Genomic DNA, 27,144 nt, shown 5'->3' on the forward strand with positions numbered 1-27,144 from the left:
TGAAGTTATGCCAATTAACGTATTTGCTAAAATAATCGAATCGATTCTTCGATCATACTGACATCTGTACTTTAAAATCCGCATTGCTTTTGGTTTAACTTACAGTCTATGGGTATCTACTATATAATTCCTGGTCAACTATGTCCTTGGATGTAAAATCCTATGTGTTATAGCAATTCGATATATTTTAATAAAAATTATATTCGATATATATCGAGCGTGAGACTACATACAAAAAAAAATTCCATTGGGCATTGTGAGGAATACAAAGATGTACCCATTCACCAAATTTCATTGGTCCAACGGAAACACAATTGAAGTTATGCCAATTAACGTTTTTGCTATAATAATCGAATCGACTTTTCGATCATACTGACATCTGTACTTTAAAATTCGCAATATTTTTGTTTTTTTTTCTGGTCTATGGGTATCTACTATATATTTCCTGTTCTACTATGTCCTTAGATGTAAAATCCTATATGCTATAGCAATTCGATATAATTTAAGAAAAAGTAGATTCGATATATATCGAGCGTGAGACTATATACAAAACATGTTTCCATTGCGCATTGTGAGGAATACCATGATGTACCAATTCACTAAATTTCATTGGTCCAACGTATACACTTATCATTTTATGCCAATTTGCCGTTTTGCTATAAAAATCGAATCGTACATTCGACCTTACTGCCACCTGTATTGAAAAATTCGCATCCTATTGATAACCCCTCCATTCGATGGCCATACCCTTATCCCTCTCTTCTCTACTATCCCCGCTTTCAAAATTTCGCCTATGTTCTTATATTGGTGACGTATATAGGGCGATGCGTGTATTTCTTACGGGGACCTAATACAAAAAGATATAAATTCATATTGATATATCTTCGTTAGGAAACATTACTCATCTAAATAATTTATGTGTACGCATAATTCATTTCTTCCCTTACATATTTTTACAATTTTTATCCCCGTAACTATGTAAATAGGTCTGAAAAATGGCTCAATCGAATGCAACCTTTTATCGATCATAACTTCGACTGTAATCGCTCGATTCGCTTGATTTAACTTTTGTCGAAGAAAAGACATTAACAGTAGTATTATATATGACTTTCACATTCATGCCTTGATTTAGAAAAAAGTTATTAGCGATTTAAGCGTAACCAAGGAGATTGGTATCGATATAACTCGCACATGAATCGATCGAGCGAAATGGTCATCATTGCAAAAGTTGACCATTGTGATAAAAGTATTACTCTGAAAATTTCATTTCTCTAGCTTAAACGGTTGCTAAGATATTCAAGATTGTATGCTCCACAAAAAAATGGCGACAATGATTTTTCGCTTGCAGGACATTTTTCGGTATTTAATTATTAATTAACCAAGAGGGATACGGCGAAAGTGAGCTCAAACGTGAGGGTTCGGAGAACCCTCTAACGGTTTTTCTTGGAGATTCCAAATTTTCATATGGCACATGTCTCAACGCCGAAATCCAAGATTGAAAATTCGACCACCTCTACAATGGAAAATCGAAATCGTTTATTCCTCGGAATTGTTTCGACGTACGAAAATTTCAAGGTAGCCAAAAAATTAACCAAAGAATTATCTAACTTTTTGGCAAAGGAATTTGTCGTGCGATTATTGCAAGTTGGTGAAAAAAATTCCCAAAGTTTTCCCATAAGAAAAGCATTGAGAGCGTTCAAACAGTAATAAAAAATACTAAATATCAATTCGTCGCTATGGAAACCACACCAAAAAATCGACCAAAAAATCTAGTCCATGTCCATTGAATATCATGTTCCTCGGACGTTTAAAAGTACAAAATAAAAGCGAAAAAGTTGTAGTCCCATAAGGCTCCCATGTTAATTCAAGTCGATATATCTCGAAAACTAATCGACTTTTTCAACTTTTCAGATTTTTCCTCCCGATGAATTTTTTTTTACTTTCACGTCCAATATTCCATGTACCCACACCTATCACAGTTTGGGCTACTAATTTGTGTCAATCACACAATCAATTAATTAGTTTCCCACTTTATATATGCTAACGAGTCGATTGGGTGCTTGAATTCTTCAAGCGGGTAATTAGGAGGGTGGGAACATTGTTGTGTCACGTGTTGTCTAGCATTGTGTCCATAAGTGTTAAAAATATTCAAAAATTTCCCTGCCGGTTTTTGAAAGGGTAAGGAACTTAATTGTTTACTTTTAAAATTATTTGTTATTTTCAATATGATTTCATTTGACGGAAAGTTCATTATTTGAATAGGCTAAGTTTAGCACTGAGACATAATTGGAATAAGGTTTTTAAAATTTCAAGACAGTGACGATTTTGTGGTTATTTTTCAACTCTTAAAGTCCAAAAGCGTTGTGATAAGCGAAACTTGAAAATGAAACGCAGATTCCTTAGATAAATATATAAAGATGTACCACTCGCAAAACATATGTCCATAATGCAGTGCGTAAAATACTAAATTGTAACGATTCCCCAAATTTCTTTGGTACTAAAAAATAGTTATTCTCAAGATATTCCAATTTGAAAAAAATAGCTTTGGCATATTTGCTATCATTATCGTATCGAATTATCAAGTATACTGACACGTGTATATAAAATTCTCTATCCTGTTCCAGTCTTCGATCATCAACCCTAAAATTCCTGGTCAACTATGTACGTGGATAGAAAATCCTGTATGTAATAACGATTCGATATATTTTAAGAAAAAGCATATTCAATATATATAGATCGTGAGACTACACACAAAGCATATTTCCATTGGGCATTAAGAGGAAGACCAAGATGTACCCATTCACCAAATTTCATTGGTCCAACGGATACACTAATCAAGTCATGCCAATTTAAATATTTGCTAAAATAATCAAATCGATTTTCCAATTATACTGACATCTGTACTGTTAAATCTGCAATGCTATTGGTTTAACTTCCAGTCTATGGGTATCTACTACATAATTCCTGGTCAACTATATCCTTGGATGTAAAATCCTATATGTAATAGTAATTCCATATATTTTAAGAAAGAGTTAATTCGATTTATATCGAACGTGAGACTATAAAAAAAATATTTCAATTGGGCATTGTGAGGAATACCAAGATGTACCCATTTACCATGTGTCATTGGTCCAACGTAAATACTAATCATGTTATGCCAATTCGCGTATTTGCTACAATTATCGAATCGATCTTTCGATAAAACTGCAATCTGCACTGTAATAACCGCAATGCCGTGGATTTTAATTCCAGTTAATAAAAATCTTCTCTATATTTCCTGGTCAACTATGTTCTTGGATGTAAAATCCTATATGTTATACAAATTCGATATATTTTAAGGAAAAGTAGATTCGATATATATATTTCGAACGTGAGACTAAACACAAACACATTTCAATTGGGCATTGTGAGGAATCCCAAGATGTACCCATTCACAAAATTTCATTGGTGCAACGTATATACTAATCAAAATATGCTAATTTCAGCATTTGCTATAACTATCGAATCGATCTTTCGATTATACTGACATCTGTACTGTAAAATCCGCAATGATATTGATTTTATTTCCACGCTATGGTCATCTTCTATATAATTGCTGGTCAACAATGCCCGTGGGTGTAAAATCCTATATGCTATAGCTATTCGATATAATTTGTGAAAAAGCAGATTCGATATGTAACGAATGTGAGACTACATGCAAAACATATTTCCATTGGGCAATGTGAGGAATACCAAGATGTACCCATTCACCAATTTTCATTGGTCCAACGTATGTACTAATCCAGTTATGCCAATTTGCGTATTTGCTACAATAATCGATTCGATCTTTCGATTATACTGACATCTGTAATGTAAAATCCGCAATGACATTTTTTTATATCCAACCTATGGTCATCTACTGTATAATTCCTGGTCAACAATGCCCGTGGGTGTAAAATCCTATATGTTATAGCTATTCGATATAAATTGTTAAAAAGCAGATTCGATATATATCGAATGTGAGACAACATGCAAAACATATTTTTATTGGGCATTGTTAGGAATAAAAAGATGTACCCATTCACCAAATTTCATTGGTCAAACGGAAACACTATTGAAGTTATGCCAATTAACGTATTTGCTAGAATAATCGAATCGATTCTTCGATCATACTGACATCTGTACTTTAAAATCCGCATTGCTTTTGGTTTAACTTACAGTCTATGGGTATCTACTATATAATTCCTGGTCATCTATGTCCTTGGATGTAAAATCCTATGTGTTATAGCAATTCGATATATTTTAATAAAAATTATATTCGATATATATCGAATGTGAGACAACATGCAAAACATATTTTTATTGGGCATTGTGAGGAATACAAAGATGTACCCATTCACCAAATTTCATTGGTCCAACGGAAACACAATTGAAGTTATGCCAATTAACGTATTTTCTATAATAATCGAATCGATTTTTCGATCATACTGACATCTGTACTTTAAAATTCGCAATATTTTTGGTTTAATTTCTGGTCTATGGGTATCTACTATATATTTCCTGTTCTACTATGTCCTTAGATGTAAAATCCTATATGCTATAGCAATTCGATATATTTTAAGAAAAAGTAGATTCGATATATATCGAGCGTGAGACTATATACAAAACATGTTTCCATTGCGCATTGTGAGGAATACCATGATGTACCAATTCACTAAATTTCATTGGTCCAACGTATACACTTATCATTTTATGCCAATTTCCGTATTTGCTATAAAAATCGAATCGTACATTCGACTATACTGCCACCTGTATTGAAAAATTCGCATCCTATTGATAACCCCTCCATTCGATGGCCATTCCCTTATCCCTCTCTTCTCTACTATCCCCGCTTTCAAAATTTCGCCTATGTTCTTATATTGGTGACGTATATAGGGCGATGCGTGTATTTCTTACGGGGACCTAATACAAAAAGATATAAATTCATATTGACATATCTTCGTTAGGAAACAATACTCATCTAAATAATTTATGTGTACGCATAATTCATTTCTTCCCTTACATATTTTTATAATTTTTATCCCCGTAACTATGTAAATAGGTCTGAAAAATGGCTCAATCGAATGCAACCTTTTATCGATCATAACTTCGACTGTAATCGCTCGATTCGCTTGATTTAACTTTTGTCGAAGAAAAGACATTAACAGTAGTATTATATATGACTTTCACATTCATGCCTTGATTTAGAAAAAAGTTATTAGCGATTTAAGCGTAACCAAGGAGATTGGTATCGATATAACTCGCACATGAATCGATCGAGCGAAATGGTCATCATTGCAAAAGTTGACCATTGTGATAAAAGTATTACTCTGAAAATTTCATTTCTCTAGCTTAAACGGTTGCTAAGATATTCAAGATTGCATGCTCCACAAAAAAATGGCGACAATGATTTTTCGCGTGCAGGACATTTTTCGGAATTTAATTATGAATTAACCAAGAGGGTTACGGCGAAAGTGAGCTCAAACGTGAGGGTTCGGAGAACCCTCTAACGGTTTTTCTTGGAGATTCCAAATTTTCATATGGCACATGTCTCAAGGCTGAAATCCGAGTTTGAAAATTCGCCCATCACGACAATGTTAAATCGAAATCGTTTATTCCTCGGAATTGTTTCGACGTACGAAAATTTTAAGATAGCCAAAAAATTAACCAAAGAATTATCTAACTTTTTGGCAAAGGAATTTGTCGTGCGATTATTGCAAGTTGGTCAAAAAAATTCCTAAAGTTTTCCCATAAGAAAAGCATTGAGAGCATTCAAACAGTAATAAAAAATACTAAATATCAATTCGTCGCTATGACAACCACACCAAAAAATCGACCAAAAAATCTAGTCCATGTCCATTGCATATCATGTTCCTCGAAAGTTTAAAAATACAAAATAAAAGCGAAAAAGTTGTAGTCCCATAAGGCTCCCATGTTAATTCAAGTCGATATATCTCGAAAACTAATCGACTTTTTCAACTTTTCAGATTTTTCCTCCCGATGAATATTTTTTTACTCTTACGTCCAATATTCCATATACCCATAAATATCACAGTTTGGGCTACTAATTTGTGTCAATCACCCAATCAATGAATTACTTTCCAGCTTTAAATATGTAACGAGTCGATTGGGTGCTTGAATTCTTCAAGCGGGTAATTAGGAGGGTGGGAACATTGTTGTGTCACGTGTTGTCGAGCATTGTGTCCATAAGTGTTAAAAATATTCAAAAATTTCCCTGCCGGTTTTTGAAAGGGTAAGGAACTTAATTGTTTACTTTTAAAATTATTTGTTATTTTCAATATGATTTCATTTGACGGATACTTCATTATTTGAATAGGCTAAGTTTAGCACTGAGACATAATTGGAATAAGGTTTTTAAAATTTCAAGACAGTGATGATTTTGTGGTTATTTTTCAACTCTTAAAGTCCAAAAGCGTTGTGATAAGCGAAACTTGAAAATGAAACGCAGATTCCTTAGATAAATATATAAAGATGTACCACTCGCAAAACATATGTCCATAATGCAGTGTGTAAAATACTAAATTGTAACGATTCCCAAAAATTTCTTTGGTACTAAAAAATAGTTATTCTCATGATATTCCAATTTGAAAAAAATAGCTTTGGCATATTTGCTATCTTTATCGTATCGAATTATCAAGTATACTGACACGTGTATTTAAAATTCGCAATCCTATTCCAGTCTTCGATCATCAACCCTAAAATTCCTGGTCAACTATGTACGTGGATAGAAAATCCTGTATGTAATAACAATTCCATATATTTTAAGAAAAAGCAGATTCGATATATATCGAATGAGAAACTATACACAAAAAATATTTCAATTGGGCATTGTGAGGAATACCAAGATGTACCCATTTACCAAGTGTCATTGGTCCAACGTAAATACTAATCATGTTATGCCAATTCGCGTATTTGCTACAATTATCGAATCGATCTTTCGATAAAACTGCTATCTGCACTGTAATATCCGCAATGCCGTAGATTTTTATTCCAGTTAATAGAAATCTTCTCTATATTTCCTGGTCAACTATGTCCTTGGATGTAAAATCCTATATGTTATAGAAATTTGACATATTTTAAGAAAAAGTAGATTCGATATATATCGAACGTGAGACTAAACGCAAACAATATTTCAATTGGGCATTGTGAGGAATCCCAAGATGTACCCATTCACAAAATGTCATTGGTGCAACGTATATACTAATCAAAATATGCTAATTTCAGCATTTGCTATAACTATCGAATCGATCTTTCGATTATACTGACATCTGCACTGTAAAATCCGCAACGATATTGATTTTATTTCCACGCTATGGTCATCTTCTATATAATTGCTGGTCAACAATGCCCGTGGGTGTTAGATCCTAAATGTTATAGCTATTCGATATAATTTGTGAAAAAAGCAGATTCGATATGTATCGAATGTGAGACTACATGCAAAACATATTTCCATTGGGCAATGTGAGGAATACCAAGATGTACCCATTCACCAATTTTCATTGGTCCAACGTATATACTAATCCAGTTATGCCAATTTGCGTATTTGCTACAATAATCGATTCGATCTTTCGATTATACTGACATCTGTAATGTAAAATCCGCAATGACATTTTTTTTATATCCAGTCTATGGTCATCTACTATATAATTCCTGGTCAAGAATGCCCATGGGTGTAAAATCCTAAATGTCATAGCTATTCGATATAATTTGTGAAAAAGCAGATTCGATATGTATCGAATGTGAGACTACATGCAACACATATTTCCATTGGGCAATGTGAGGAATACCAAGATGTACCCATTCACCAATTATCATTAGTCCAACGTATATACTAATCCAGTTATGCCAATTTGCGTATTTGCTACAACAATCGATTCGATCTTTCGATTATACTGACATCTGTAATGTAAAATCCGCAATGACATTTTTTTATATCCAGTCTATGGTCATCTACTATATAATTCCTGGTCAAGAATGCCCATGGGTGTAAAATCCTATATGTTAAAGCTATTCGATATAAATTGTGAAAAAGCAGATTCGATATATATCGAATGTGAGACTACATGCAAAACATGTTTTCATTGGGCATTTTGAGGAATAAAAAGATGTACCCATTCACCAAATTTCATTGGTCAAACGGAAACACTATTGAAGTTATGCCAATTAACGTATTTGCTAGAATAATCGAATCGATTCTTCGATCATACTGACATCTGTACTTTAAAATCCGCATTGCTTTTGGTTTAACTTACAGTCTATGGGTATCTACTATATAATTCCTGGTCAACTATGTCCTTGGATGTAAAATCCTATGTGTTATAGCAATTCGATATATTTTAATAAAAATTATATTCGATATATATCGAGCGTGAGACTACATACAAAACAAATTTCCATTGGGCATTGTGAGGAATACAAAGATGTACCCATTCACCAAATTTCATTGGTCCAACGGAAACACAATTGAAGTTATGCCAATTAACGTATTTGCTATAATAATCGAATCGATTTTTCGATCATACTGACATCTGTACTTTGAAATTCGCAATGTTTTTGGTTTAATTTCTGGGATATGGGTATCTACTATGTATTTCCTTGTCTACTATGTCCTTAGATGTAAAATCCTATATGCTATAGCAATTCGATATATTTTAAGAAAAAGTAGATTCGATATATATCGAGCGTGAGACTATATACAAAACATGTTTCCATTGCGCATTGTGAGGAATACCATGATGTACCAATTCACTAAATTTCATTGGTCCAACGTATACACTTATCATTTTATGCCAATTTCCGTATTTGCTATAAAAATCGAATCGTACATTCGACTATACTGCCACCTGTATTGAAAAATTCGCATCCCATTGATAACCCGTCCATTCGATGGCCATACCCTTATCCCTCTCTTCTCTACTATCCCCGCTTTCAAAATTTCGCCTATGTTTTTATATTGGTGACGCATATAGGGCGATGCGTGTATTTCTTACGGGGACCTAATACAAAAAGATATAAATTCATATTGATATATCTTCGTTAGGAAACAATACTCATCTAAATAATTTATGTGTACGCATAATTCATTTCTTCCCTTACATATTTTTATAATTTTTAACCCCGTAACTATGTAAATAGGTCTGAAAAATGGCTCAATCGAATGCAACCTTTTATCGATCATAACTTCGACTGTAATCGCTCGATTCGCTTGATTTAACTTTTGTCGAAGAAGAGACATTAACATTAGTATTATATATGACTTTCACATTCATGCCTTGATTTAGAAAAAAGTTATTAGCCATTTAAGCGTAACCAAGGAGATTGGTATCGATATAACTCGCACATGAATCGATCGAGCGAAATGGTCATCATTGCAAAAGTTGACCATTTTGGAATAAGTATTACTCTGAAAATTTCATTTCTCTAGCTTAAACGGTTGCTAAGATATTCAAGATTGCATGCTCCACAAAAAAATGGCGACAATGATTTTTCGCGTGCAGGACATTTTTCGGAATTTAATTATGAATAACCCAAGAGGGATACGGAGAAAGTGAGCTCAAACGTGAGGGTTCGGAGAACCCTCTAACGGTTTTTCCTAAAGAGTCCAAATTTTCATATGGCACATGTCTCAAGGCTGAAATCCGAGTTTGAAAATTCGCCCATCACGACAATGTTAAATCGAAATCGTTTATTCCTCGGAATTGTTTCGACGTACGAAAATTCCAAGATAACCAAAAAATTAACCAAAGAATTATCTAACTTTTTGGCAAAGGAATTTGTCGTACGATTATTGGAAGTTGGTCAAAAAAATTCCCAAAGTTTTCCCATAAGAAAAGCATTGAGAGCATTCAAACAGTAATAAAAAATACTAAATATCAATTCGTCGCTATGACAACCACACCAAAAAATCGACCAAAAAATCTAGTCCATGTCCATTGAATATCGTGTTCCTCGGAAGTTTAAAAGTACAAAATAAAAGCGAAAAAGTTGTAGTCCCATAAGGCTCCCATGTTAATTCAAGTCGATATATCTCGAAAACTAATCGACTTTTTCAACTTTTCAGATTTTTCCTCCCGATGAATATTTTTTTACTTTTACGTCCAATATTCCATATACCCACACCTATCACAGTTTGCGCTACTAATTTGTGTCAATCACCCAATCAATGAATTACTTTCCAGCTTTAAATATGTAATGGAACAGTAGTTCCCGACTTTTTCAGAGATAATTACAAACATCTCCAAGGCAATGCGCTTAAATAGTTATCCAGGAAGATAAGCGGTTTACAATTTGGTAGCATATCATTGCTGAGTTACAAAAATGCAATTTTCGCTTTAGGCCCGAGGTCTAATTTAGTGATATTGGTAATTTTAACGAAATATTGAGACTACCTTTGTAGCTCTTCCAGTTTTTTTTGCAATTCCGTAAACTATTCCGAATAGTGTCAGAGTCATTTTGAAAGCCAATCCGTGAGCGAGTCTATTGAATTTATAATCTGTAACCATTTACGGCACTATGGACCACTATTTACACGGGTGTCGTAAGTGTCAAAATTAGCAAATTTCCTTCAGTATCTCTAAAAGCTTCAACGTTCTGATTAATTTTATTCACTGGGGTACACTCAATTAAGACTAATGACGAGCAGGACTCTAATCCTTATTTCATCTCTTCTATACAGTGCTCGCGGCCAATCTTCTCCACCCTTGCTCAAATCATCTCCTTAATTACCTTTTGATTTGCATACCCTCAAAGCATGACCTTAAATCTGTGGAAAATCGATCAATAGGATTCTAGCAAGCGATAAATTCTTGAGGCTGTGCTGCCATAAAATAAACACCTAGATGTTTTTTATATTCACCACATTATGAGACGGCAATAAACATGGTAAAGGAGAGTGGGGAAGTTTTTATATCCATTTCAATACACAAATCCTTTTAATTCGGATAAAAAAGAATGAGCACAGCCTCATTCCAATCTGTAAAGCCAATAAATCGATAACCTAGGGACTGCCCGCACTTAAGACCTTTCATAAAAATCAAGGGCAAAGCGAGGTTTGTTCAAAGCTGCTCAACTAGACTGATCTTCTGATCAAAACTAGGGATTATTTGATTAGAAACAAAAATTATTTCTTCAAAAGCTCGATCCTGCTCGAGTGCAGGGTAGAAAGTACTTAGCTACTTCACAGTAACTTTACCATCAATAAGATCAGTCGGCGTTGTCGCTCTCGCATTTTATGATCGATGTAATCCACCCATACAAATTAGGACCCTTCAAATGTCCTTTAAGGAGCAAATCGAGACAGTACTGCCCCTCTTCCTAAAATAACGACAAAACGTAAGAGAAATACTGATGGGATGCTTAACAGAAGAAGAATAACCAAAAATACAAAAGGTAAGATTCATAAATTATTACCCATGGCATATGATCATATATACACGCCAAATGTTGACAGATACTGACTAAATTAATACGGAAGAATTTAGTGCCAAAAATTTAGCTCTTTTACAATTTCTAAAGGCCGCGTTACCAGGGGCACGGATTTGCGCAGGTTAGAACTGCGTCGACTTCTCTTTATGGTAGGGATTTGCGCAAACGCACGAACGAAATAAGAACAGGGGCTATTTTTCCATCTCACGTCCATGCATTCCTGCATGTGTTATAGCAATTCACCGCTTTACACGACGCAGTGTTGACTGCGGCTTCGTACACACGTCAGATTGTGCAAGTACGTGCCCCGTGTAAAACGGCCTTTATATTAGAATGTAGTATTTAATTTAACGGTAGGTAATTTATTAGGATTAAGACACTAACTGTACCAGAATGTTCCAAAAATCCTATAAATTTCTTTATTAATACACCATTCTATGTGATCAAAACGATTTTATGCTCTGGGAACCCATGCCCCGTGTGAAAAGGCATTAAGGGTTATCTATAAGCGTGAAAAACGCCATCAAAGATCTATAAACGTTGCTCGTGAATGCCAAACACCGCCAATTGTGCCCAAAATTCCGGTTTCCCACCACGGACATACAACGTTTTCTCAAGCTCTCTCTCTCTCTCTCTTGAGCCCAAGCGTGTTGACGAAGCGGACATTCCCATCTCGGTACGCCTCGATATCGACACATCAAATAGAAGAAGACTCTCAACCCATCTTCCCCCCCAAGAAAAGGCCCCCTACCGCTGCAAGGAGATATCTCCTTTGAAGATGAAACGGGAGAAATGGATGGAAGAGGCGTCTGTTTATTTGGGCACGTGTGAGGGCCGCACAAGAGGGTTGGATGCAGTTAGAAATTCGAACGAAGAGGGTTGGGAGGAAGGCGGGACAATCGCATCCGATTGGCAGAAGGTGCGAGGGGTTGGGAAGAACCGAGTCCCTTGAAATAAGAAGACCGATGCCGGCGGGAAATAAAGGAGCGCGAAGTATTGGCTGTGAAGGGGTCCGACCAAACGTGGGATGAGGGAGGGGGAGAGAATGTCAACAAGGTTTTAAAAGGTTTAAGACTCACTTCATCTCCTCAACCCCGCAGGGGGGAAGAAAAAACACATTTCGCGAGAACGCCCCCTTGGTTTTCCCCACCGAGCGAAAATAAGAGTTTTTCCCTCTCACCCCTGGAATTTCCTTCGAAAAAAATCTCTCAAACCCGACAGGGCTCCTGGTCCTCTCTCTCTCCTGGCCTTACGGGGAGCGTTGGGGCATTTGATGCGTGAAATCGGGAATACATTGGATGGCAAGATAAGGGAAGGGGTGGGGTGGAGAGTCCTTTGACGGATCTGCAGGATATCCCACTCTCTGCTTGCTCCTTATCCCCGTAGACTAACCCCATGGGAGGAGGGAGAGAACACGACGGGATCGGCGAAGTGGAAAGTTTAGCGTCTTGCGGGAGGTGCATTGAGGCTTTGTACGTGAGCGGCCGCTCCTTGCCTTTTCCTCCTGACCAGAAACCTCCACCCCTCCGGAGAACCTGCGACCAATCGTCCTTAATGTCCTTAATCCTTGTGCGAGCGTATTCTCTCTGCTAGTCCTCGGTTGTTCTCGATCGAGATGAGCCGCACACGACGGCTTTGTCGAGGTGATTGGCGCCGGTCGGCCCCTGGCAGCCGTAAGGACCAAACCCAAGGGTGGATTCTACGGCGATTGAGCTGTCTCTGCGACGGCGACAGCTATTTTGGGAGGTTAGCGGTAGAAGGAAGGGTACTTGGACAATTAGACCTGGCAGGTCGGTGAATGGATACTTAGATACATGAGTGATGCAAATCTATGATGCTCAGGATCTTTACAAACCCCTTTCCAACTTAATTCCAATATTCTATTAATAATATTTCATCAAAAATTAGCCATCCCATGATAACTCCATCGGAATCAACTAAATAAGAAGGTAAAGTTTTCTTAGGAAATTATAAGTTAAATCGTCCCATTATATAAATCATAAAAATTTAGGTTAGTGAGGACGCTGCATAATTTAGCAATGAGGCCCACAATGCTACTAACAAAAGGAATTTTTGGGTTGTATATCCCTTTAACGCTGAATAGATACTTATGTTCCAAATCTTATTTTAGAAACTTAAGATTTTGAAATCAATCGATCCGGCTTTAACTGTGTGAAAATCCATGTTAAAATGAAAAAAAAAAACACAACCTTGTTAAATTTTCACTGGAAATTATTTATTGGTGCGACGCGTTTCGACGCTGAGGCGTCATTCTCAAGTACAATTTTCAAGTTTCATTTCACGAAAGTTTCACACACAAGTTTCATTTCACTAAAGATTTTCTATTAAAAAGACTAAAGATTTTCAACACAACTGAGCATAAATTTAATACCTAAAAACACTACCGTTTCACCTACAGTGCATCCATTGAAATCCCGGAATTTCCGATAATGTATGACAAAGTAGTGAGATTCCGAGGTCAGTGGTCCGATTCCGCAACCTTTCACTCCTCAGAAAGTGATCAAATATTCTTCCTCCCTCTCATAAGCCACTCTTTTTTCACCTTGTCCTCACCAAATGAATTTACGTGACCTCACGATTTTAAAGGGGGCACGAAAATGTTCCAACTCGCCCGGCTCAGAACCAGAGAAATGGTAATCTGGGGCGAGGTGAAAACGTGACGAGAGATCAAAATGGAATAACAGGATCGAGGAGCTATTTCCTAATCTCAATTTCTCAATAGCATTCATCACGCTCATCATCCATCCCACAAAAAGGCGGAAGACATTTGAAAAACTACAATGACCATGTGGACAGGAGTGATAGATAAAGTAAAGCACAAAAAACCTTCAGAAAAATTATAGAGGAATCTGTGCAAAAAAGGATTTGACTAATATCGTCGCTATACCATTTCATTCCCTTCTACAGCAGACGAACTTTGAGATATTGGCATAAGTTGATTAGGAATTTGTGTTGAATAATCAAAAAGATAACTTATGGTAATCAACGACGCCTTTGTCTATCAATGGTGTCACTCATAATTCATGTCATCTCCTTTAGGTGCATAGGATCGCCTGTTAATGGAGGTGGCAGCTCCTGTAAGAGATAACAAGCCACGAGAAAGGCTCATAGCAAATCTACAGCGAAGGTATGCTTCTTTAACTGAGTAAAAAAAATAAGTCGCAATTTCAATTTACATGCCTCTATTACTTTATTCCTTTCGCTATTAGTGAATTTATAGAAAATGGAATGGCAGTGGTTTTTTATCTACTTATGATGAACGCTTTGCCATTAGGCTCTACTGACCAGTCACTCGGTATTCCCTATACCTATACAACCATATACAATCAACTGGCGCAACAAAGTACGAAAACTAAATCTAGAAGATTATTCTCACCAAATGAGCGAAGCAACGATCATGCATGAGACGGCAGCATACTGTGTGTCAGAAGTCAAACTTCCAGCCGCTTGGTTAGATTTCATTCACCCATGTTGAAGAGTGAGTCAACCAAACCAGATCGATTTCATACTATATCATAAACCGCGTAACGGTTCCGCAAACAAAGGAGGGAAAATACCGAACCGAACGTTCGTGAAAAGAAGCGGAGGAGCAATATAAGAGGTGGAGTGGAGAGCATAAGGGGGGGTTGAAAAATATGTATCCGGCGAGCAGAAGGCAAAACGGAGGCGGCTTGATACACTACGCTAGCGCGGAAGAAGAAAAAACAGTGGAGGGGAGGAGATTTGAGCGAAAGAAGAATCTTCCCGCAGTCTCCTCCGTCGGTGCGTGTAGGAATGAAGACGGGGGGAGTGGGGTGGAGGTTGGTGGGGGGAAAGAGAGATAGAGAGAGGTATTGCGGGGGCGGAGGCAGCTTGAGGCTGACTTGGAGTGTGTCTTGCGGCTGGCGGTGGAGGGCCAGTTATGAGTTAATCCCAAGGCCACTGCCGGGCAGCCGAGAGAGAAAGGGAGAAAGCCGGCTGGCTTGTCCGCTTTTGCTTGCTTCCTTCGCCACAATGAGGAAGATGGTGAAGACTGTGGAGGCAAGGATTGTGAAAGGGAAAGGAATTAAGGCGACGCATCACTCCAGCTGGACCACTAGCGAAAAAACTGTATTATACGCATGCCGAAAAATTAGCTTAATGACTCTGTGGAAATTATAAAAAATATCGCACGTACGTATCTTTCACTTTTCTGCAGAAATAACACCAACCTGCCGCATAAACTTCATTGAAACTCTATTGTTTCTTAGTTACGTCAGTAACATTCTCAGAGTCATAGTCTGTCAAAACAGGGAAGGTGGGTAAGAAATTAAGGCACCGTTCGAGAGCCCAACAATAGCTGTGTAACTTCTCGGAGTTAATAACTCCAAATTATAAGCTTGTTATTTTTCATTCCGAAAAGTCTTCTTCCATGATTTTACGCTTACAGTTAACAAACACTCTAGGAAAGCGCCAGGAAAAAATTGCTACGGCGATGTGTGATCCAAAATGTCACGCTGATTATCCCGATTAATTCAAAATCGACCGAAACTTCCACTTAATAATTTTCCTTTTAACATTGATAGGTCCACGTAATTATTTATAAGAACACCGCCATTGAAGTATGTATACTGAAAATACTCACCAAGTGCTTCCAACACTAATTTTACTGTTATTTTTTTCTACGCACTGGCCTTCGCGCCAGCTAGTTATTGAAAACTTAAGATCATATGAGGTAGACTGTAATTACAACTTGCTTATTACATCAGAAATTGTAAAATTTCCCCTCAATATTTTCTCTTGCGCAAATTTTCTATATTTGAGATGCAGGCATATGCTGAAAAGTTTAATATTATAGCAATGAAATGAATAACGTAGAAATAATTAGATCAAAAACAAAAATACCAGCGAAGGAGGATCTCCTTACCAAAGACGCTGCAGTTATATTTCCTTCTTGATATGCAGCGTCGAGTGCATATTAATAAATACTCACTCATGGTAGGGTAATTATTGATTTAAATGATAAATAGAATATTTGAATTGAATGGAAATTAGGAGGGTAGGGATTTGAAATTTGCATTCGGTGACAATAAAAGGCTCAGATCCGAGAAGCATTATAAGAATTGAAGAAGAATTGGGATTTAATACGCTTTACTGCCCAAAGTAAAACAGTTTGAATCTTTCCTAGCTTAGAAACGTAAAAAGATTTAAAAGCAGGTCGTGTAAAAATGTTCCTAAGGTAAGGAATAAGCAGTAGGATAAATAACAGAATGTACGGAAATATGTTCAAGCTGGTGGACAAAGGGATAAGTAAGTCCTTTGGTAGACTGTGAAGTTTATTTTCACGTTGAGAACGTGGCTGTGGATAAAGAACGCCTTTCTGTACCAATTACCCCACAAACACCAAAGCCTAGCGTATTCAAGAGTGGCATTTAGATTAATGAATAAACTCGTTAACTTTTGCTAACTACGAAACACCGTATCATTTCAAATACGTACATGTTTTCGGGAATGCGGTTTATGCAGGCTCAATATCAAGCTCTGCAGGTGGAGCGAAAACGTAATTGAGTTTGTTGGCACTTTAAGCTCACTGCAAACGTTGAGTCTGTACAAAGGAAATTTTACTCGCTATATGACAGGGCAGAATCCTAAACGCGAACGTGAGCGTGCAATACAGGTATAATTACTTCCCTTTGAAACAAGCATTCACACCTGTAAAAGAAAAGTAAGATGAGGATACTTACTATATACTGCTCACTAGTAGCACACTTTCCCGGTGCAGATACGAGCTAAATGATAAAAAAATTAAAAAAGGTTGTGCGCCGCCTCAGAACTTTTCTCAACAATAACTGCATTAGGTCTCCGTGATAGAGCAGATGAAACTTGAAGCATTTGCGCTCATGATAAAAGCATTGTGAGGAAGACTGCTGAAAAACTTGAAAAGCGATTTCACCACATCACTTAAATACGGTATTTTTCTTTAAAATGATTCAAATAACATGATCACTATAAAATAATTGAGACTTGACTTTTGTAAATATATATTTTAATGATATGTCGTGTCATACTATATCCGCAATGGCTCTGATTTCTGATTAGCTTCAATAAAATGTATTTTTCCTGAGGAGGAAGATAATCGAGTCCGTTTGTGCTGGCAGCTTTACTTCACAGCTGACTTTCTTGTGAAAATGCGGCGTCTTATCTTTTCTCGTGTATTTTTCATGCTTAAACTTTCTCCATTGATTGATCGATACGATAGCGGTCAGTTTAAGCGAATTTTACCATTTGTTCATCTCGTATGAAAAAGATAACTTCATCTTTTTTATATCAAACCAATGATTTTATCGTAATGCAGCGATTGAATTAATTTTCTGACCACTACTTAGAGTTTGCTATCTTTATTTTTTTATTTTTCCTCTTAATATTTGACGAAAAAAATATGAAATTCCGTGCTCTATATTATTTCGTCAAAATCAACAACAAATCTTTGTTGTTTTTTTCATGGCAATTTTGATACTCAAAGTTATTGAGAGTTTTCTGTATCATTAAGAACATACGTACATACGTAAATGTAAGACAATAAGGGCAGCACTTTGACATATTCCCTTGGTATTTTGTGGCCATAGTTTTTCATAGAGACGCTTGAAGACTTCTGTATTTAGGCTGTTGTATACCTACTCCGGATATTGTACACACGGTATTTGAAAAAATTTCATACCAAAAACATGCACGAGTCGGAGAAAAAAATCTCATGATTACGATATTGATTTTTCATCTAAAACCGCTAAGGTATGAACGCACACTTGAACTATTAAAAGAAATTTTAGTACTAATATTTACATCCAAGCCCTCTATTCAGCATTAATTCAAGTACCGCAATATCATAATAGCCAAATAAAAGTTAATTGTATAGATAGATTTTCTTTCCCTCACGATATAATTTTGCAAATGCACACAAAAATTGATTTGTTGCTAATTTTAGTAACGCAGAAGTGAATGAAATTCGAGAAATAAATATTACTAATGCGAAAGAGAATACAGGTCACAAATATAACCTGGGCGGAAGGCTAAAGATTTAGGATAGAGTTGGACTCGGCTCATTACCCAATGGACTGTTCGGTAAAAGAGCTGGACGAGATGATGAAAAGGCCTTTACTTCTACACCCCTTCAATTTTGCACACAAGTGGAAGCTTTCTGTCTTTATCCAAATCTCCTCCCGAGTTACTTCTCCGCCGGCTATCCTTTTAACTCGTTGTACGTCTCGTACACGTGCATATTGTTTTTCATCTCTGAGGAATCTCTCAATGAGCTTTCTCGGAAGATTTTTAGGCAGCTCTTTTGGTAGTCCAATACCAACCACATACTCCTCCCTCGCCGCGCCTGAGAATATAAAAGAGGGGTTCTTCTCCCCCCACATTAGTTCGCCTTCCCTTTTAATGAGCTAATTCCCAACGGAATCCCCAACCACAAAAAGAAAACCGTTAAATGAATCCGTCTTTCACTTCGAAGAGAAAAAAACTCTTATTTTTCTCTCTGCTGCACACAAGCACTCCCGGCAAAGTAAAAAGCGAAACGGTTTGGTTGCTACGGGAGGATTTCCCAAGAAGGGTAGAAAAAAAGAAAGATGTTTACAGTTCAATGTTCCGGAGTTTTCTTCAGTTTTGAGGGGATTTCCACATATGAGGGAGCTTGTTATTTTTTTAGTTAAGCTTCCGGGTTGCTCTTCGCAGTCGCTTTGCACTCGTTTTTAGACAAAAGCGTCCACAGTCATCCCGCTCCGGTACGATGACACCAGTAGGCAGATTGGCTGGAGCGACTTTTGAAAGGCACGCGAAAGACAATGCCACGGGGGAATTCAAAAAGCCGAGGAGTCATACACCACGATCTTTTCCCGCTAAAAGGTTCTGAAGAAGGATTACACAATGACGAATGCAGAATTTGGGCCAAAAATTACGGAATATAAAGTAAGTGTTTCAAAAATAATTTTGAAAGATTTTCCTCAGGACGAAGTCACCTACAATTCGTTCCTACAATCATTAATATAACGTGAATTAACGCAAGCAGAATAATTTTCAGTTTCACGAAAGGGGATATGTAGTTGTGTCAGGAAAATATCTAGAATCAATAAAATAATGATTAAGCTGCATAAATTTTCAACCGGTATTCATCGGAAAACCATTTAAATATAGCCATTTATATTAATTAATCAATAATTAGGACCGTTTATCGATGCAGTCGTTCAAAGAGACGATAAGAACATAGTACAACAGCTTTTTCTTGTAACAGCAGAAAGAGGTTTACTTCCTTACTGAAATTTTGCATTGACTATACAAATATTTATAGACGCGGAGTGACATAGCACTAACGCAAAAAATGCAATGCACCATAGTTGAATGCAAAATATCACGAAGTGATACCATATAAATTTTCTTCCATCATCCATGCAAACATTTATCACCAAGTAGTTGACGGCTCAGGTCACATGATGATGCCTTCAAAACCCGAAACCAAAGTCGCACTTAAGGTTTATCAGCATTTACTAATTGTAAATTTAACATTTTTCATTGCATAAACGGGTGGGTGCATGAATGGGTGGTTTACCGGAGATTTCGGGGTGCATAGAAACCCCTCTCCATTCAAGGAGATCCGGGGACCTCTCCAGGGAAATTATTTGAATGGCGATGAAAAATGTAATTTTTAGTACTCAAAAATAGTAATTTTGTGCGAGTATTTATTCATTGGGGCTATCATAATCGTTTTTGGTGCCTCTCTAAAAGGCTCAAGGGAGGTTGGAACCTGGAAACCTCCCCCGTGGCTACGCTATTGCATCACGTATGGAAATCTTACTTACATAGAAATTATATAAATGAATATAATCTACAAATAATTACAATAATTGTACATGATATAATAATAATAATAATAATTTTTATTCTCCCATACGCATGTTCATTCAAGTAATTATTTGCATTCAGGAAAGTAGGTAGCCTGTAATAAAATAAGCCAGTAATTAGGCTTAATTCAGCATTATTAAATGAGGAAATGAATCACACATTATCTAATGAAAAACATTAAAAAATATTTATCACCTAAAGAAAAACATTGAATGAAATTCTGAGCGTAAAAATAAATTCAAAACTATAGTGACGGTAAAAAGATTTACAGAATAGATTGTACGACACACACGAAGATAAGCAAATTTATTATTATACTATTGAATTTTCACCATACTCTTGGAATAAGGACGTTCAGTGCTTATTAGCTTAGCTAATTTATTGATTATTATAGCCAAAGGAAGCTCTACTATGTTGAACGCAACAGATCCTCGCCTAAGCAAGCTAGCACGCTTCATAATTTCTCCGAGCATTCAGAAAGAGCCTTTTTTTCTATTTCCCATGCCTTACTTCACCTCTCCGGATGAACGGACTCATTGAGAGCTCGAGAAAACTCCGCGCAGTATTCTTGACACGTTCATGCAGCGGAGTCGCTACCTCCATTGTCCCCTGAATGCATTTGAGGACTTAATTGAGTAATTGCTACCAACGGAAGCTCGCGTGCACTCGAGAGCGGCGTTAGAAGGTGTAACGTTTGAGTCGTGCGCTGCAGATGCAAGAAGAAGAAGAAGGGGTTTGTTGGGGAGGACTTTACCGAGCACGGAGGAACGGAGAAATTAGGTGGATGCATAAAAGAAGGAGGATATAAAAAAAAAGACTCGGAGGAGATGATGGAAGACCGGAAGAGCAGAAGGATTGGCGAAAGAGGATTGAAAAGGACTCCTTAATGGAAGAGCAGGCAATCTTTTTCTTCACCCCTCCCCCCCTAGTTCGCTCTCCTCTCCTCCCCACATCAAACCGCTCCACAGCTTTTAACTCTTTCCACTCTTTTTCAGGAGCGCGCACCGGTCTCATCCCAGGCCAGAAGCAGGCAAGCAAGCAAGTCAGTCGTCTGGAGCAAAAATAAAGCCGTCTGCGGCCGCGGGAGCTGCATGAGGCGGTGGTGGTAGGGGGAATAAAGGATGGAGGGTACTCCTGGGGGTGGAGTTGGGTGGCCAGGCCAAAGGAAGTGGCGATGGACATTTAAAAAAATTGAAGACCGTCAGTCGGATGGGAAGAAAGAAGAGGGCATTTGCAGGTGAATTGCGGGGTTGTGGGGGAGGGAGGAAGTGGGTGGAGAACGTGGGTGGATGGAGGGGAAGGATAGAGTGTGTACGTAAGGGGTACGTGAGAAAGGCCGAACGGTCCGTCACAGCCAGTTGCCCATGTCCTCAATGGCGGTGCCAGAAAGGGGCTGGTTTATAATGTGTGAGGGGATTCTATGCTATAAAGGGAGAAGAACGGGCACGCTAATATTCTCTGGAAGTATGTGGAATCCTGAAGGGCAGGGTAAAGGATCATAACGGCTAAAAAAAAGGAGAAAGAAAGGCTTACTGCACGTAAAGTTGGTCAGATTTACTGCGCGATGATGGGACATAAATAGGGGAATTTCCAAAGGCATACAGACTCCCGCTCAGCAGACCAAAATTAACTGGAGCATTAATTACTAAGGCTAATGTTTGATTCCGGGAAATTCGATTGCGACGCTTTCAATAATTTCATTTCCGTCAAACAAAGAAAATGGAATTTTGTGTAGGAGAATTGAATACACCAAATTTAATACATCAATTAATAGGGGGACATAAACTGTAGAACATGGCTCTCGCAAAAGCTCCGATGAATTACAAATAACCGAATGAAAGGAATGATATTTTGCAAGGATTTTAATTGGGTAAATTATTTTGTATCTCGAGTGATGGCATTAATCGGTAAGGAAAATGAGAAATATTTAATTAAACAATTTTCGCATGCATGCATGAAATACTGATACCTAAGTTGTAATTATCAATGCTGTCACATCAATGCCAAATACAAATATTTATTCAAAATCCTCGGAATGTATCTCGGAAAATTGCCCGATTGCAACATTTGATTCATTCCTGTTAAACCAGAAACTTCGTAAAAAGTTATTTTTACTCTTATAGAACAGTAAAATAAGTTATGTCTCACATTCTGGACAGAAATATGAACTCTTTGTTAAAAAAACAAGAAAAAATACAATCTCAGGTATTGTGAAAGATTAAGATGGTTGAGTTGATAGATGCGAGTGCAATATTTTATTTAAAAAATTCAAATCTACTTTCACCAAACGTATAAAAGGAATCGGATTTCAAGTGCTTAATTGGAAATCAAATGAGAGCTGGACCGTATGAGTTCACTTGAACGTCAATTGAGTGATGTAATGAAATTATTCACCATAGCGATAACTGTGATTGTAGCAAATAAAATAAGCAATCAGCTCACGCGTCCAGGTCCTACATTTTTTGACACCTCTATATAAAGAACGAAGGGTGGTATCAATCTATTAAAGTTGACATTTAATATTAAATTATTTGAATTAAGTCTACTTTCCTAATGTAGACTGACATTCGCCTACATACACAACCGAGCCACAGCTATCAGAACTTTAATGTGCCGACGCAAGTGATGCACTAGGTTGATTCTATAAAAGAAAACCAATATAAGTCACTCAGTGATTCAATCCAAAGGTTATTTATGGATAGGCAAGGAATCACACCGGACCACATGCGTGTAACTTTTACAAATTCAAAATTACAATTTTACACTTACGCAAACAAAATTACAATTTTACGCATAGCAAAAGGAAGGGGTCCCTGGATCACCTCCTTATGGGACAAAAATTCCTCTGAGGAAAAAAAATTGCCAGGGTTTCGAACCCGGAACCCCCAATTTCCGGTCGAATGTTTAAGCCAGTTTAGCTACCGAGACGTCATTCCCCTCTATGGAAATTTGTGGACTACACCGGACAAGGTGATGTTCACTACTGAGCATATTATGCGAGTAGCAGTCCAAGTCGTGCACAGTGCCCCATATCCAGAGAGCAAAGGCCGAATTTTGAACACTTAGAGGTGTTCGCTCTTGACTAATTTAAGTATACTTGGACTAGCCACGGTGATAACTTAACGGAGGTTATTCGCAATGCACAAATTGTGCGAAAATACAACACAGAAATAATCATTTGCATTGACCGGGATTCGAACCCGGATCCTCTATTTCGAGGTGAGTTTTTTTAGCCAGTCAAGCCAGTCATGTCATTCCCTTCTTTTGTTTGCGGGTTACCAAAAATTTCACCCAGGATATGGACTCTTCGATCGGCAGCCCAACACTATTCACATTGGACCACCAGTCTTCCCCTACAAAAAATATTAAAAGTCAATATCCCAAAAGTTTCACGCACGAAGAAAATATCGCGATAGCGCAAGATTGAATTCATGGACACTTTTTCAAATGAGTTGACCTAAGGCATCACTCGTACCGGTGCATCAAGTTTTGTGCCCGCGGATGATCTGTTATTGCGTCACATTCCATTACGAAAGGAGACATGTAATTCAATAAATTTAATATTAAATATTAACTTTAATAGACTGCTAACGCTCTTCATATTTGATATAAAGGTACCAAGTGATGTAAGACCTGGAAAAGTGAGTAGATTGCATATTTTATATGCTGCAGGATCAGAGGATTGGCTACATAGGTAAATGCCTAAGATGAGGAAAACAGCTGGGCGGCGGAGAAATGATAAGCGGGAAGGCGATGAAAGAGGGGCTATTAGGGAATAGAAGCAAGAAATGTTTGAACTTAAGCTCGGCAAATATGGGAGGAGGGCGTTTTCAGGATGAATGTTGGATCGGACGACACCAAGGGTTTAACTAGGAAAGTGATGCACTGCCTGTGGCCGCTTTCCAGCCGCCACACACTGTTGCTGTGGGGGGGAAACATTTTTAATCCCTCTCCCCGACTTTCAACATGGTTGGCCACGGCGGAAATGCTCGTTCGGTTCTCGCATTAAAGTGGGCGTATAGTAGGACCACCGGGCAACATCCCTGCGTAGAGAAACAGACTCGCATCCCCGCAAGCCGCCGGAGTGGGCAGCCAAAGTATTTTATGAACACCCCCCCCCCTAAATATTGCCGTTCCCATAAACGAGGCTGAATTAGGGATGGGAAAATGGGGCAGGAGCAGACGAGGAGAGGGATGATTTCTGCCCGACAGCCCGGGTGTGTCGCTGGTTTATCGTCGGTTTTGGTTTTCCACGCAAACAGCCGACTACGGTATCATCTCGCATTCGAAATGATCGCTCGTCACGCACGTTAAGAGGCTGATATTGGAGCGGAGAACTCACGACCCTAATCTAGAATAGGAGATGTTGAAAATAAGTCTTGATAAATGTGGCGATTGTGCGCAAATTTCAGTGAAAAAAAATCATTTGCCTTGATCGGGATATTCCTTAAAGGTGTTTGATACGGGTGACTCCGTAAAAATATCACCGTGGCTATTCCCGGTATGATTTCAGTAGCGGCGATTGTGTTTAAGCATTTCTTTGAACGGCAGGACATCAAAGCCTTTAACAAAGAGTGATTTCACTGCATAACTTCAGATAAGTGCAGGGTTAGCGATGAAATAATATCGAGATGATGCACTAAAAACTGGATTAGCATTCACAGATCACTACGAGCATCACGTATGGAAATCAAAATAATCATTCCGCGACATTTTTCCGTTCGGAAAAATATCTCAACCTCCGTTAGACCAACAATTTCATTTAATTAAAAGCTCACCAAGGAGCCAGCAGGTCTATGCATTTTATCAACTATTTAGAGAAGAGAGATAAAAGAAAAGGTAGCCTAAGACGAAAAAAGTTTTATACCTTCAATAATACCTCAATGGAATAGGCAGAGCCGTGCTTAAAAATTATTTGACAAAATGAAATTAGTGAAAAAAATTAAACACTTAGTCCTATTACCAAACTTTTTCATTTCGAAGAAGCTAAGTTTCCCATGGCACATAATTGCATTTTCAAGGGCCAATTTACCTTGATATTGGTATTATGTGCTGAGGTTTAGGTCGGTCAAAATAAAAAAAAAGTGTAAGCAAGACTTCAATATGTTAAATATTAACCATTTCCACAGAATTTCGTTGAAACTGTCTTTTATGTTCATAATTTAACTTTAAAATTCAGCAAGAGCATATCTAAACTTAGAATGAAATAGATTTCTAATAGAATCTTGACCATCAACCTCCACGAGCAGTAGAAAAAAACTGGCAAAATGAACCTAATAACCTATCCTCAAGAGCCCACGTTGACTTAGCATGCCAAAGCTCCCCTCAATGAGATCAATAATAACCAAATGGAATGTAAAGATTTCAGTCCATTTGATGATAAATTAGCCCATAGGCAAACGTGTACCCAAACCAAAGAATTTACCAATAAAGGTACCTTTGACGTAATAATGAGAGGAATAACAACCCTATTTATCCGAAGTGCTTACAAATAAACAACTTTATGGATAATTTTCCACACTAAATACCAAAAAACACCAAATAAATCACACGAGTGAAGATCAAACGCGCATGCGCATAGTGAAGGTTGGAAACAATAAGAAAAGAGAAAAAATCACTATCCTGCATTCTTAAAACGACACCTCAAATCACGTTTTCCAATTGACTAGAATCTTATTCACCACCAACTTCCTTCTGCAGGCGATAAAGAAGCATCCAGACGAAATTGGATACCGACCACTAGTTAGCAAAAGCCTATTTTGAAACGAGAGCAAATGGAGAAGATATATCCAGGGGAAAGTACACCTCCCCCCACCTAACCCCCTTCCAAAAGTTTACACTAAGCAGGTCGCGTGTCCCAAACTCGCGGTCCAATTATTGGGTCTCCGGGATGCGCGCAATATTCATGATCCGTTGTTCGGGCGCACGAGTCGCACGCGACTCGGGAAAACATACCACCCCTTTGCGAAATTCAGGAGGCAGGAGGCTCGGCTCCTACGTTTAGGAGCGTAATATTGATCAGGACTACTCCAATAAACTCCTTGGATGCCTTAAGGATATGCTAGGAACGTCATAGACAAAAGAGCGGGTCGGTTGTGGAAGAGTAAGAGAGGGAGGGAGGAGGCAGCTTACATTAGATGGGGGTGGCGGCAAGAGGGGGTGAGTTGAAGGGGTAGGAGAGGCAGTGGTATCCGGTAGACGGCGAGCGGTGATTGGGAGGATGAGGAGCTTCCGTCGACGGCAGGAGGCAAAGAGTTGCACATAGGAAGCACTTTATTGGATGACTTTACCGGGGCGAGGAAAAGTTCCACTCTCGACTTCACCAACTTCTCCAATTTCCAGGGGTTTCGGAAAAATTATTTTCAACTTCAAATACTCCGCTTGCGCTAAGAACATGTTGTTGTATTAAATTACCTCCCACCGGGCACAAACGGATACACGGGTATGTGTAAGGTGCATGGTTTGTTTGTTTTCTGCAATATTCCTTCTTTCATCATGCGCTCAAAAACTTGCCTTTCATTAGGGTTGCACCACCGCAATGAGATTCCACAACAGTAGCAACAGCTATTCAGAGTGAGCAAATAAAAATGCACTGACTATCGCAGAGGTCAAAAATGTATTTCTAAAAATTTATCTCACCAGGGGTCAGAGCAATCTTATGAGGAATACCCCAGTAGCTATGAACCCAATATCTTCAACAGAAAATTAGGTCAAAGCCTTGTTAAATCTATCTACTCTTTTCCATCGCAAGTTTTAACAAAAAGACACAGTGACATCAGTAAGGACTATGCGAACCAAATGATGAAT

Source organism: Ischnura elegans, chromosome 4 (assembly GCF_921293095.1).
Source record: "Ischnura elegans chromosome 4, ioIscEleg1.1, whole genome shotgun sequence".
Classification (NCBI taxonomy): Eukaryota; Metazoa; Arthropoda; class Insecta; order Odonata; family Coenagrionidae; genus Ischnura; species Ischnura elegans.